The sequence below is a fragment of the Rhinatrema bivittatum genome, chromosome 16 (genome assembly GCF_901001135.1).
Source record: "Rhinatrema bivittatum chromosome 16, aRhiBiv1.1, whole genome shotgun sequence".
Lineage (NCBI taxonomy): Eukaryota > Metazoa > Chordata > Amphibia > Gymnophiona > Rhinatrematidae > Rhinatrema > Rhinatrema bivittatum.
Window position 1 is genome coordinate 61,398,542 of NC_042630.1, and position 13,028 is coordinate 61,411,569.

General features: G+C 42.3%; 1 pseudogene; it reads right to left on the reverse strand.

Moving 5' to 3' along the window:
- On the reverse strand, positions 1-12,691 carry LOC115077760 (annotated as a pseudogene).
- Between the last annotated feature and the right edge of the window lie 337 nt (positions 12,692-13,028).

Consider the following 13,028-nt stretch of genomic DNA (forward strand, 5'->3'; position numbering starts at 1 on the left):
CTACGTCCCTATGACTTTCCTTAATGCGTTTTTCACTTCTTTGTTTCTTAGACTGTAAATGATGGGGTTCAGCATGGGGGTGACAGTCGTGTAGAGCACAGAAAACATTTTACCCTGCTCTAGAGAATATGTTGAATTGGGTCTCAGATAGACACAGAAAATAGACAGATAGAAGACAGAGACCACAGTGAGGTGGGAGGCACAGGTGGAGAAAGCTTTAATCTTCCCCTCTGCAGAGCGGATCCTCAGGATGGCTGAGATGATGGAGATGTAGGATGTAAGCGTCACAAGGGAGGCAGGCACTGATGTCAATGCGGCTGCTACAAACAACACGGTTTGGGTGCTGGCGGTGTCAGTGCAGGACAGCTTTAACAGCGGCATGAGCTCACAGAAGATGTGATCGATTTCATTGGAACTACAGAATGAAAGACGGGTGACGGAAACCACGATTGTGACAGAAGTTAGAAATCCAGTCATCCAGGAAGTGGCTGCCAGCAGGACGCAGACTCTGTGATTCATGATGAGCAAATAGTGCAAGGGGTGGGCAGACCTGCCACGTAGCGGTCATACGCCATGGGCGGTAAGAAAGTGGTAGTAGGGGTAAGAAGGAAGCATTCAGTGCAGGCAAGGCCCATGAAGAAAAACAGCTGCACAATGCATCCCACATAGGAAATGGTCTGGAAAGAAATACGACGAGTGAGATAATCAATTTGCAGATGACACAAATTGTGCAGAGTAGTTAAATCACAAGCAGATTGTGATAAATTGCAGGAAGACCTTGTGAGACTGGAAAATTGGGCATACAAATGGCAGATGAAATTTAATGTGGAAAAGTGCAAGGTGATGCATATAGGGAAAAATAACCCATGCTATAATTACACGATGTTGGGTTCCATATTAGGTGCTACAACCCAAGAAAGAGATCTAGGTGTCATAGTGGATAACACATTGAAATCGTCGGTTCAGTGTGCTGCGGCAGTCAAAAAAGCAAACAGAATGTTGGGAATTATTAGAAAAGGAATGATGAATAAAACGGAAAATGTCATAATGCCTCTGTATCGCTCCATGGTGAGACCGCACCTTGAATACTGTGTACAATTCTGGTCGCCGCATCTCAAAAAAGATATAATTGCGATGGAGAAGGTACAGAGAAGGGCTACCAAAATGATAAGGGGAATGGAACAACTCCCCTATGAGGAAAGACTAAAGAGATTAGGACTTTTCAGCTTGGAGAAGAGACGACTGAGGGGGGATATGATAGAGGTGTTTAAAATCATGAGAGGTCTAGAACGGGTAGATGTGAATCGGTTATTTACTCTTTCAGATAGTAGAAGGACTAGGGGACACTCCATGAAGTTAGCATGGGGCACATTTAAAACTAATCGGAGAAAGTTCTTTTTTACTCAACGCACAATTAAACTCTGGAATTTGTTGCCAGAGAATGTGGTTCGTGCAGGTAGTATAGCTGTGTTTAAAAAAGGATTGGATAAGTTCTTGGAGGAGAAGTCCATTACCTGCTATTAGGTTCACTTAGAGAATAGCCACTGCCATTAGCAATGGTTACATGGAATAGACTTAGTTTTTGGGTACTTGCCAGGTTCTTATGGCCTGGATTGGCCACTGTTGGAAACAGGATGCTGGGCTTGATGGACCCTTGGTCTGACCCAGTATGGCATTTTCTTATGTTCTTATGTTCTTATGTCTTATCCCCTGCCAGGAAAATGCCCAGCAGTTTTGGGACAATGTTGGAGGTGCAGCAGATGTCTGTGAGAGAGAGGTTACTGAGGAAGAAGTACATGGGGGTGTGCAGGCGGGGGTCAGCACAGGTCACTGTGATAATCACAAGGTTCCCCAGCAGGGTGATCAAATAAATAAGGAAGAAGACCAGGAAGAGAGGAGCCTGCAGCTGTGGATTGTCTGAAAGTCCCAGAATAATGAATTCAGTCAGTATTGTTATATTTTCTACATTCACTGGTGCCATGTCCAATCTGTGCATGAAAGAAAAAATTAGATCTGAAGGTTATATTAAGGACAGATGTCATTGCACTTAACAGATATTGCAACATATGAAAGTCACTGATCTGCACCTCACTGGGTGTCCCATTAAACTCGTTAGCATTGTGTTGGGAGGAGATTATACAGACAGAGTTCTATTACCAAACCTTTCATCCTATGCTGCACTGGATGAAAATGCTTTGAAAATTAGGTCCAAATGCTAAAATTAGTTAAAAGTAAACCAAGCATGTAAAGGGGCAGGGGAGATGTATTTTACGGAGGCAGTTTTCAAACTGTTCACATTGAAGGAAAGCTGTGGGATCCTTTGCCTGTGGGCTGTTCACCAATTTTCAAAAAGACTGCTAATCTCTCTCCATCAGGAAAGATAACCCACAGGAAGCTGAAGATCCTGACATAGGAACGAGGACGCAGGCCTGAGTATGGATGCACATCCATTAGGTTTTATTTGCACCATGTTGGAGGTATTTACAAGACCTTTATCAGTAGTGATCCTGCAGATGAACCTGAGGAAAGGCCCTCAGTAGGCAGGAAAGCTCCCGTCTGTATCGGGCTCCTGCAGATTGATCTCACTGCCAGGTGCAAACATGGAAACTCCTGCTCTATGTAAGCTGCTAGATTTAATTACCTCCTTCCTAATTTAACACCCAGTGGTCAGTCTGGGCTTATCATGTCCTGAATTCCCTCTTCCTGACTTGCACAAATTCCTGAAGCAACGGATTTAAGTTTTGTGCAATAGTAGGTGAAAAAATGTTTAAAAAATCTGTAACTCAGTTTTCTTATGCAGTTCTTTTAATAGCACATCTCTGCTACTCTTGAAAGGGAAAATATTCCACAGAAATAATGAGCAAGAAACATTTCAGACAAATTTCACCTCAAAATTCTAAAGTTTACAATCCGGGAAAAGACCCCACAGCTTTGACATGATTTTTGCATGCACAGTTTCTTTTCGAACATGTTTTTCCCTTTCCAGAAGGTGCAGACAATTATTTCCTTTAGCAAATGTTGCAGTTGGTTCAAATCTGTACAAAGAAAACCAACTCTCGGGCATTTTGTACCTCTCTTGCCTGCTGCTTGCACAGAACATAAATCTGGCAGTAATCCATGCAATCACTAATGGAAAAAGGAGCAAGTCTGACCCCATCAAAGGTAAACTCCAAGCAATTAAGTGGGTCAAAGTTTTTGAAAAATCTTGTGCTCACCAAAATAATGGAAATAGTTTTCGTGATCGGCATCTATCTGCTTCAATCAGTGTAATGTCGCCATTGGTAAACTGAATCCCATAATAGAATCATGTGTCAGCATTTGTTTTTCCAGATCTTTCTAACAACATTTTGTTATGCACCAAAATTACACCAATTCTCTGAGCTCATTTACTCATCTAAGCTCGTGTTGAAAATCATCCTGGCAAAGCTCTGAGCGCACAATTACACCTCCTGTTTGCTGCTTTTAGTTTTGTTGGGGGATTTTATGTGTAGGATATTTTTTAAACCAAAAAGTGTGCTCGTAATTCCCATCCCTGCCCAGACTCCACCCCTTGGAACGCCCTCTCCCTTATGTGCGTGATTTCATGCACACATCATTTCAGCAATTTTCTGAAAAGCTATTTCTATGGGCAAAGCACTGCTTTACTTGCAGAGCTCCCTCTGAAATTACCCTCCCTATTGCATCTGATGAGATAACGCAGCTCACAGAAGGCATTAAAGTCGCACGTTACAGGATTGCTGGGGTTCCTCCTTACCTGTCCAGCAGCGCTGCCTCCTCTCCTCCACTGTGGATCAGGCAAGGGAAGACTGGGTGTCTTAAATGCTTTAAGTGGGTGAGAAGGAGAAAAAATTGTGTTCTGTCTATCTGGGAAATTAAAATGTGTCACAATTAAGGGAAATTTGCTGCTCTGTGCCTGAGTTACCAGGAGAGTTGGAAGTGATTGATCCATGGGGAGAATATGTTTTAGGTATCTTATTCTGCTCCCTTCCCAGTTGTGGTAGGGTAATATCCCATTGGTTAAAGACATTATGACAAATCTATGGTGCAACCTTCAGTACTGGCTGCACCTCTGGTCACTACATCTCAGAAACGTCAGAGCAAAACTAGAAAAGGTGCAGAGAAAGGCGACAAAATGATAAAGGGGATAGTATGACTCTCCTATGAGGAAAAGTTAAAGAGGTTAGAGCTTGTCAGCATGGAGAAGTCGTGGCTGACAGGAGATATGACAGAGCTCTGTAAAATTGTCAGTGGATTAGGACAGGTTATTAAGAAAAGGCTATTACTAGGGAATATCCCATGAAACATTTACTTTACTGCCAATGCAATAAAGTAAAAAGATAAATAGTGCATAATAGTTAAAATGTGCGCTGAAATCAGTAGAAAAGTAAAAACTGCACTAAAATGTTTAGCTAAGTTAAAATGTTCACTAAATTCACTCCTAGTACACCCTCACTCACTAACACACTGTTAGGGAACTAAAAAGTGCTAGGATCGGCTCATTGTGCTCAGTCCCGGGCTGATGTTTTGTTTGTGGAGCCGAGACTGGCTCAGATAAAAGTAAAGCTCAGACAGCTCTTGCACACAGCCTGCTTCTCCTAGTGCTCCAGGCCTCTATGGAGCCCATTGGTCCTAAGGACTCCAAGGTGAATTCTGGGGAACATCCTCAGCACTTCTGGCAATTTAACGGCTTGGAAACCAAATCTGTTGCAAACCAGATGAAGACCTGTAACTTCTTAACGCGTCTGTACACATGTTGAATAAAGCTGAAATGGAAAGTTTACCAAGCACTGTGGCAGGGAGGTTCGGCCGGAGTGCCGGGCTGCCCGATGCTAACGGGTGCGCCAGACAAGTTCCGGCAGCTTGAGCCAAGGGGCGGGCGTGGGGAGGGGGGAGGCCCGAGTCCACAGATGTAAAATTTAAATACTCCCTCATGGTGCGCTCGCATTGGTGAGGGCCGCAGGGAGTATTGGGAGTAAAAAAGCCCTATTTAAGGGGCTGGGTTACAAGCTGCGCTCCTCTTCTCCCCGGGTTCCTAGGCTGAGCAGCGACCCTCCCTCCCGCCCTTGTGTTGTGAACATCTTTGTGGATAGTTGGTTGGTTGCTGTCGCAGCTTTGGCTGGCAGTTTGCCTGAGCCTCTCGACGGGTGGCCAGTTTGGGTACATACTGGCTGGACCATTACCCGTCGGGCGGCTAATCTGGCTTAGCTCCTTGCTGGCCGGGGTGGGGGCTGGAGTTTAGGCGGCAGGTGCTGCCTAACTCTAGGACCAGGCCGGGAGGCCTGTGGTTGGTTCTCTTGCTGGCTGCTGGCAGATAACTGAGTTTTATGTTGTATAAGGGCTCGGGCTAGTTATGTTGTTGAAGCTGCGACCTTGATGTTTCCCATAGCAGTGTGTGGTGTCCTTATTGAATCTGCTGTGAAAGGGCAGTGAAAGAAGGTGGAGTGAAGTTCTGGCTGCGTCTGTTATGTTGAAATATCATTCAAGTGCATGCTGTGTCTGTAGTAAAGACGGAAGATTTACTGTGTAAATTCTAGGTCCTAGAGTGGATGTATGGAGATAAGGCTTGACTCCAATCACTGCGTATTTGTCACAGAAACCTGAGCTGTTCTTTACGTATCTTGCAGTGGGTAAGTCAGGTCCTGCTCTACGTTCCAGCGTATAATTATGTGTAACCCCACTGGGATCTTTGCTAACACCACTCTATGCACTGTAGATTACAGGAACTTACTATCTTTGCCTCAGCACCCCCTTGGAAAGTTGTAATGGTTTATTCCTGCTTTCATATCATCCAGTGACTCCCTAGTGTTTTGCAGATTTGTGGGCTGGATTTTGATAAGGCAGAAATGTTTTATTTCCTGTTTCTCTGTTTTAATTTGCAGTCCCAAAGCTTGGTGAGGAGTTTGTGCATTGGGTAGGAGATTTCCTGCTAGCTCACATTTCATGGCTACTTTGCTGTTTCTCTGTTTTGTGATTTTGTTTTTGAAGGAAGATTTTTCAACCTTCCTTTCCATAGATCTGGATGAAAACCTCAATTCCTTTAGAACTGTGTTTCTTGTGAGACAGACCCTGGTAGTATTCCTGAAGGAAGGAGCTCTGTGTTTTTGTGGCTGAAGGTTGCTCTGAGGTCTTTGGAACATTTCAGTCACCCTTGTGTCTCTCAGCCCAATCGCCGATCCAGCAGACATGTGCAGAAGGAGTGGATACCCATCCGGTACCATTCTTAGGTAGAGTGGGGAACAAATGAAGAGCCACAAGTCTTGTGCTCACCCTGTACAAACAGAAAATGAGGTGTCCACAAGGTACAAAAGAGGAAGAGGGGAGTGAGGAGTGCAGAATTAAGATCAAGCAGTAGATCCCAGGAATATATGGGAATCCTTATGGGATAGGAGAGGCTTTCCAATTTGTCCAAATTAAAACTCTACCAAGGAAATAGAAGGAACCCTGACAAAGAGATGAAGGGAATACAAATTCACTGATTTACTGTTTTAACTTGGCATTATGAATGCTACCAGACAGAAATGTACAAAGTGCCACATTTTCGTGTTCAACAACTACTTCAGTATAGCTTTATGTTAGAAAAATAAAGTGTCCAGATTATTGATTGGCCCTTAGAAGATAAGAGTAACCCTAACACCTTGGGACTTGGAGGTTTATCCCTCCCCCTTCCCCAATGGATAACATTGAGGAAGGGGTTTGAGTGAGTAAGAGACTTAGCCCAGTACTGAGTGTGGACGCGCAAGGTGTTACCTAAATAAATAGGCATAATTGAGACACTACTAGTGATTGAGACATTACTGCAGGGGCCCCAACCTAACATGCATACCCCATTCACCAATTCCACTTAACCTGTAACACACAACCCACCCACTAACCTACCCCCACTCAAAAACATTAGAGTATCCCCATCCCAATATTTATCTTTCTAAAAAGAAGGGAAAGGCACCATTAATAATATTTAAAATGGCTGCGATCAACCAGCCTTTCTATTATAGAATTATTTCAGCTAATTGAGAGCAAATCTCAAGATGGTTTGAGGTAAGAGTTGGCCATTTTGCAGGGCATGAAAGTTGCCAGGACACAATAGCCAGAGCCAAGTGTATTCAATAGGAGCCAACGAGTGTCTTGTGAAACAAGCTGATCATTTTCCCTGAGGAACTAAAGGAGACCAGACCCCAGTTAAGTCTGTAATCATTTAGGCTGAAAGGTTAACATGGAGGCAGCCACTTTGTTTTCAGTCAAAGTCACTGATGACTTGCAGAGTGTCAGGTTGCACAAACTTAATGATGGAGCAGGTTTCACTAATAATTTTTGTATTGGGTTTGATGCTGAAAAGTTTAAAGGATGCAAAAGAGTAGGAATAAAACTTAGAGACCATTTATTTTGATGGGGCCATGCTGATGTATGTCATTGAGACATCACTAGTATTTGTAGCAGCTTTGGCAAATTTGGCCATGTTTTTCTTGGAAGCCTTTGCTTAAATTATGTGTGTGCAGCAGTGGTTTCCATTAGATTATTAGAACTCATTGATCTGGGGCTAGAACCAAAGGCAATAACAGAAGTAATTCAAAACACTGCACATTGACCAATAGCGAGGTGGGGGGTGACATTCATCAACACATCTCCCGTATTTCAGCTATTTCAAAGGGATTTGGTGTGGATTAGCTTAATGGGAGAATCCAGAAGTACATTCCTGTCCAAACATTTCACTCGCAGGTAGAGATCAAGCTGCGGTGCCTGCATCTAGAGATATGAGTTTGTCGGTCAGCCAACACCAGTCCTTCTCTAGACAGGTTTCATTGCTGTGGAATACATTACCCCAATATTTGTTCCTATTAAAAGACCTGAGGTTCTTTAGGCATCAGATGGAAAACTGGGTGTTTGTTGATTAAGTGGGGCATTGTTGTCAGTTTTCTGGAATATTCCTAGCATTAAAGAAAAGTTTGAGAGGTTTTTTTTTTTTTTTGAATTATTTATTTATCATTTTATAAATACAAAACATAAATTTTACATTTAAAGAAAAAGCATGAGATGACAGTCACAAAGAAATATTATAAAGAAAAATCAATAAGTAAATTCAACTTATATATACTGACTTCATCTTCATTACATATCAATCAATAGGAGAGATGCTATGGATTATCCATGAAATTAACAGGGAGAAACAAAACTTCATAGCCCTCAAGTAAATAAGTGGCAAGCCCTAACATATATTCTCTCGTTTCCATCACTGGATAACTGGGGATGATGTAGGCAGTTTTCTCTGGTCAATTGGTCTGGATTGAAAAATATAAAGGATTCCTCCTGCTTAAGATAAAGCATTTGCATGCAATCTAAAGAGAAACCCATTGAAACTAACTCCTGACGAAAAGCTAAGAAAGCTTTCCGTCTTTGCTGTGTTACCACAGCTAAATCAGGAAAAATCTTAATTGGTTTCTCTAAATAAGAAATAGGAAACCTATTAAAATATTTCTTCATGATTTGGTTTAAATCCTTGATTGAAAAAAGGGTCACCAAAAGAGTTCCCCAGTCAATGACATTTGCACTAGAGTCCTCCAGAAAATTAGTCAAATTTCCCTGAAACATTTCTTCTGATATATTTCTTACTCTGGTTTTAGGAAGGAAATAACAATTATTGACTATTGGTGATTCACCAGGGATAAATCCAAGCGCTTCATGGAGAAATTTCATAAGAGTAACCTGAGGATTCTCACCGGTTACTCTAGGAAAATTTAGAATACGTATATTTAAACGCTTTGCATTATTCTCTAGCAACTCTATCCTTCTAGCCAATTGTTCTCTATCCTTAATAACAGCTATTTTGAAATCCTGTGTTTTAACATCTTTCTCTTCTAAACATTTAATTTTATCATTAGCTTCTTTAATCTGTAATTGGTTTTGTGGAATCCTGCATATATCTTGTATTTATCAAATCAATTTTCCCTTCTAACTCTTTGACATTAACAGATAATCCTGCCGTCAGCTCCCAAATTGTCTCCAGGGTTATCAGTTCAGGACGGACAGGCATACCTACTTTCCCACTGCTACTAAAGGTAGCAGTATCGGAACCAGGCCTAATTTCCCTGGAGCACGGTGGGGGGGGGGGGGGGGTATCCCTTACACCGGCTCCATGGAAGCTGATGTCTATCAGGTCTGTATGAGTTGCCTGTGGAACTATCCTCTGGACTGGGGGAAGTCCCAAATTGGGACTTAGAGACGCCTCCTCTGTAGAGACAGGTTGACCTCCCAAACCCCCTATCTCATCAGGTTCCTTGGCTCTCTGAACTTCCTGTATAGGTGAGAACATGAAATTAGTGATATCTTGCTGTATGGGGGATGGTAATGAGGAGGGTAGAGAGGGAAAAACCCTGACTTTCCTTTAGCGGGCATGTTAATGAGCCCCAATAGCAAGTCTCACTCAGGTCTCTAAGTTGCCACAAAAATATGGATCCAAGCTGGTTTGAGAAATATAAATTACCTTATTAAGAATATTTAAAGGCAATAAGGAAGAGAGTCCCACAATTCCCGGTGAGATCCGGCGAAGTCCGGCAAAGTCCTTTGAAGCGCGCGCCCCTTGAGCGCGTGCGGCTTTAGCGGCGCGCTGGCTCTGCAGCGTGCTGCTAGCAGGCCACTTTTGTAGGCCGCTTCCGGTTCCGCCTCCAGGGTCTGCCGTCTAGGGTCGCGTTCACTCTCCCTCCGTCGGGGCTCCAAATTCGCCCCCGGTCACAGCTGCTGGATGTTATACTCGGGTCAGCGGCTGGAAGCCTAGCACAAGTCCAGGTCTTTCTCTCTCCTCTCTCAAAACTCTGGAGGAAGGCAGGCCGCTTTTGTAGGCTGCTTCCAGTTCCGCCTCCAGGGTCCGCCCTCTAGGGTCGCGTTCACTCTCCCTCCGTCGGGGCTCCAAATTCGCCCCCGGTCAACAGCTTGCTGGATGTACACTCAGGTCAGCGGCTGGAAGCCTTGCAGAAGTCCAGGTCTTTCTCTCTCCTCTCTCCTTGAGAGTTTTTTATTGATTGTGTGGTGGGGGGATGGGGGAAGAGATGGAATGTTTATTTAATTATTTATTTGTTTATTTTTACTTATTTATTTATATTTCTGTTCCACTTTTTGCACTTTTTTCAGTGCTTCAAAGTGGATTACATTCAGGTACTGTAGTATTTCCCTATCCCCAGAGGCTTACAATGATGTGTTGGAGGAGTTTATGTTTAGGTTGTACTGTTGTTTTGTAAGTGAGACTATCTGTGTTATGTGTGCTTGTATGGTATCTTATTGATTTTTTTTTACCCATTCTGTGTGCTATATAATAAGGATGGACAGAAATGTATAAATACAATGAACTCATTGATAACGATAATGCTCCCTCTATGTCTTGAAATTCCCTGTATGATATGATTTATTATTTATGTTCCCCACCTTTACAAAAATCTTCCAACTTAGCAGCTTAGAACATAAGACATAGATGGCCTGATTTTCAAATCATTTGCTTGTGTAAAACTGGATTTTTACATATGTAACTGCCCTTTACTTGCATAAGTGGCTTTTGAAAATTGATAAACTAGGATGTTAAACTGTAAACATTATTTATTTATATTCTGCTTTTTGCTACTTCTAAGTGGATAACATTCAAGTACTGTAGGTAGGTACCTTTGAAAATGTATTGCTCAAAATGAAAGGGTAGAAAAAGGCTGTCAGTCCTTTCAATAAGAATTAATAAAGTTAGTGACAAAATTATTTATTATTGCAAGAAGCTCCCTAATGTTCAAACAATGGTATAATTCATACGGCATCAAGTCCCCTAACAGGGTCTTCTGTTTTCTCAAAGGTTACTTCGGGAGGACCAAATCAAATTCACATTCAGAAACTTAAAAGCAGTGACAGCAAGATTAGTTCCTAATGTGAATTTGAATGTGAATATGATTTGTCCCTCCTGATGCAGCCTTTGAGTGAAACATGGAACCGTGTCAGGGGACTTGAATGCCATAAGAATTATACCATTTTGAAACATTAGGAGCTTCTTGCAATAATAAAATAATTTGTCACTAACTTTATTAGTTTTACTGAAAGAACCAACAGCCTTTTTCTAAGCTATCATTCTGGGGCAATGCGTGACACCTCTAGCGTATGAGCTCTATTCCATACCTGGTTACCTTTGAAATTCACCTGAGACTATGGAAACATGAACATAGTTACAAGTCATAAATACATAGAATATATAAACAGAAACATTGTTACAAATCTTAAATACATAAACATTGTTACCGCAAGTCATAAATACATAGAATATATGAACATAGTTAAACATAATAGAGGTAATCTTGCAAACATTAAATAAGTTTCATGGGCCAGCCTGGTGGCTCACTGGTGCTCCTGTGAAGGGCTCTGGTTTGATCCCTGAGTTTGTTCTTTATTAAAATTGCTATATGTGGGTCAGACCCAGAGAGCTCAGGAATGGGCCTAATATCACAAGAACATAAGATATGCTATACTGAGTCAGACCACAGGTCCATCAAGTCCAGCATCCTGTTTCCAACAGTGGCCAAGTCAGGTCAATGTACCTTGCAGGATCCCTTGGGGTAGATAAGATTCCAAATGCTTATCCCAGGGATAAGAAGTGGATTTCTGCAACTCCATCTTAATAATGATTTATGGACTTTTCATCTTCTTAGTTCAGCTCTCTAAAGTTTTTCCTCAATAAGAACTTGAAGATAGGATTATCTCCAGCCTTGTCACTCCATAGATCTTTGCTAGAAACTGCTGAGATTTATACATCATGGCCTCCTATAATCTACTTCCCTATGACTTTCCTCAGTGCATTTTTGACCTCCTTGTTCCTCAGACTGTATATGATGGGATTCAGCATGGGGGTCACATTGTGTAGAGCACGGATAGGATTATACCCTGCCCCTGGGATTGAGTTGGATTGCAGGTAGACACAGAAATAGACAGATAGAAGACAGAGACAACAGTGAGGTGGGAGGAGCAGGTGGAGAAAGCTTTACGCTTCCCCTCTGCAGAGCGGATCCTCAGGATGGCTGAGATGATGAAAACATAAGATAAAGAGTCACAAAGAAGGCAGGCACTGATATCAATGCGGCTTCAACAAACAAAAGGATTTTAATGCCAGCTGTGTCAGTGCAGGAAAGCTTTAACAGCGGCATGAGATCACAGAAGAAATGATTGATGACATTAGAGTCACAAAATGAAAGGCGGGTGACTGAAATTGTAATTGTTCCAGAAGTCAGATATGCCATGATCCAGGAGGCAACCAATAGCAGGACACAACTCTCTGATTCATAATGAGGGAATAGCGCAAGGGGTCACAGACTGCTGCATAGCGGTCATAAGCCATGGTTGTAAGGATAAAGGCATCAATGCCAGCAAAGCCCAAAAAGAAATAGAGCTGTATCATGCACCCAGCATAGAAATGGTCTTATCTCCTGAGTGGAAGATCCTCAGCAGTTTTGGGGTGATGGGAGGCAGCAATGTCTGTGAGAGAGAGGTTACTGAGGAAGAAGTACATGGGGGTGTGCAGGTGGGGGTCAGCACAGGTCACTGTGATAATCACAAGGTTCCCCAGCAGGGTGATCAGGTAGATGAGCAGGAAGACCAGGAAGAGGGGAACCTGCAGCTGGGGATTATCAGAAAGTCCCAGAATAATAAATTCTGTCACCGTTGTCATGTTTTCCAGATCCATTTGGTCCATAATGTATATGTTAAGTACAGATATCATTGCACTCTACAGATACTGCAATGTATGGCCAGCATTGAAAATCGCTGATCTGCACCTCATCAGTTGTCACATTAATCTCATTGAAAGGGTGTTTGCCATTCATTGCTTTGGAAGGTGTTTCTTCTAACCAGGGTTTTCTGTTACCAAAAGTATCATCTTGTTCTTTGGTTCAGGGAAAATATTTTGAAATGTTTATGTAAATCCTGAAATAAATATAAGAAAAAAAGAACAACATTGTATGATGGACAACATATCTTTTATGAAAGCTAATTGTGACAAATTGCAGGAAGACTTTGTGAGA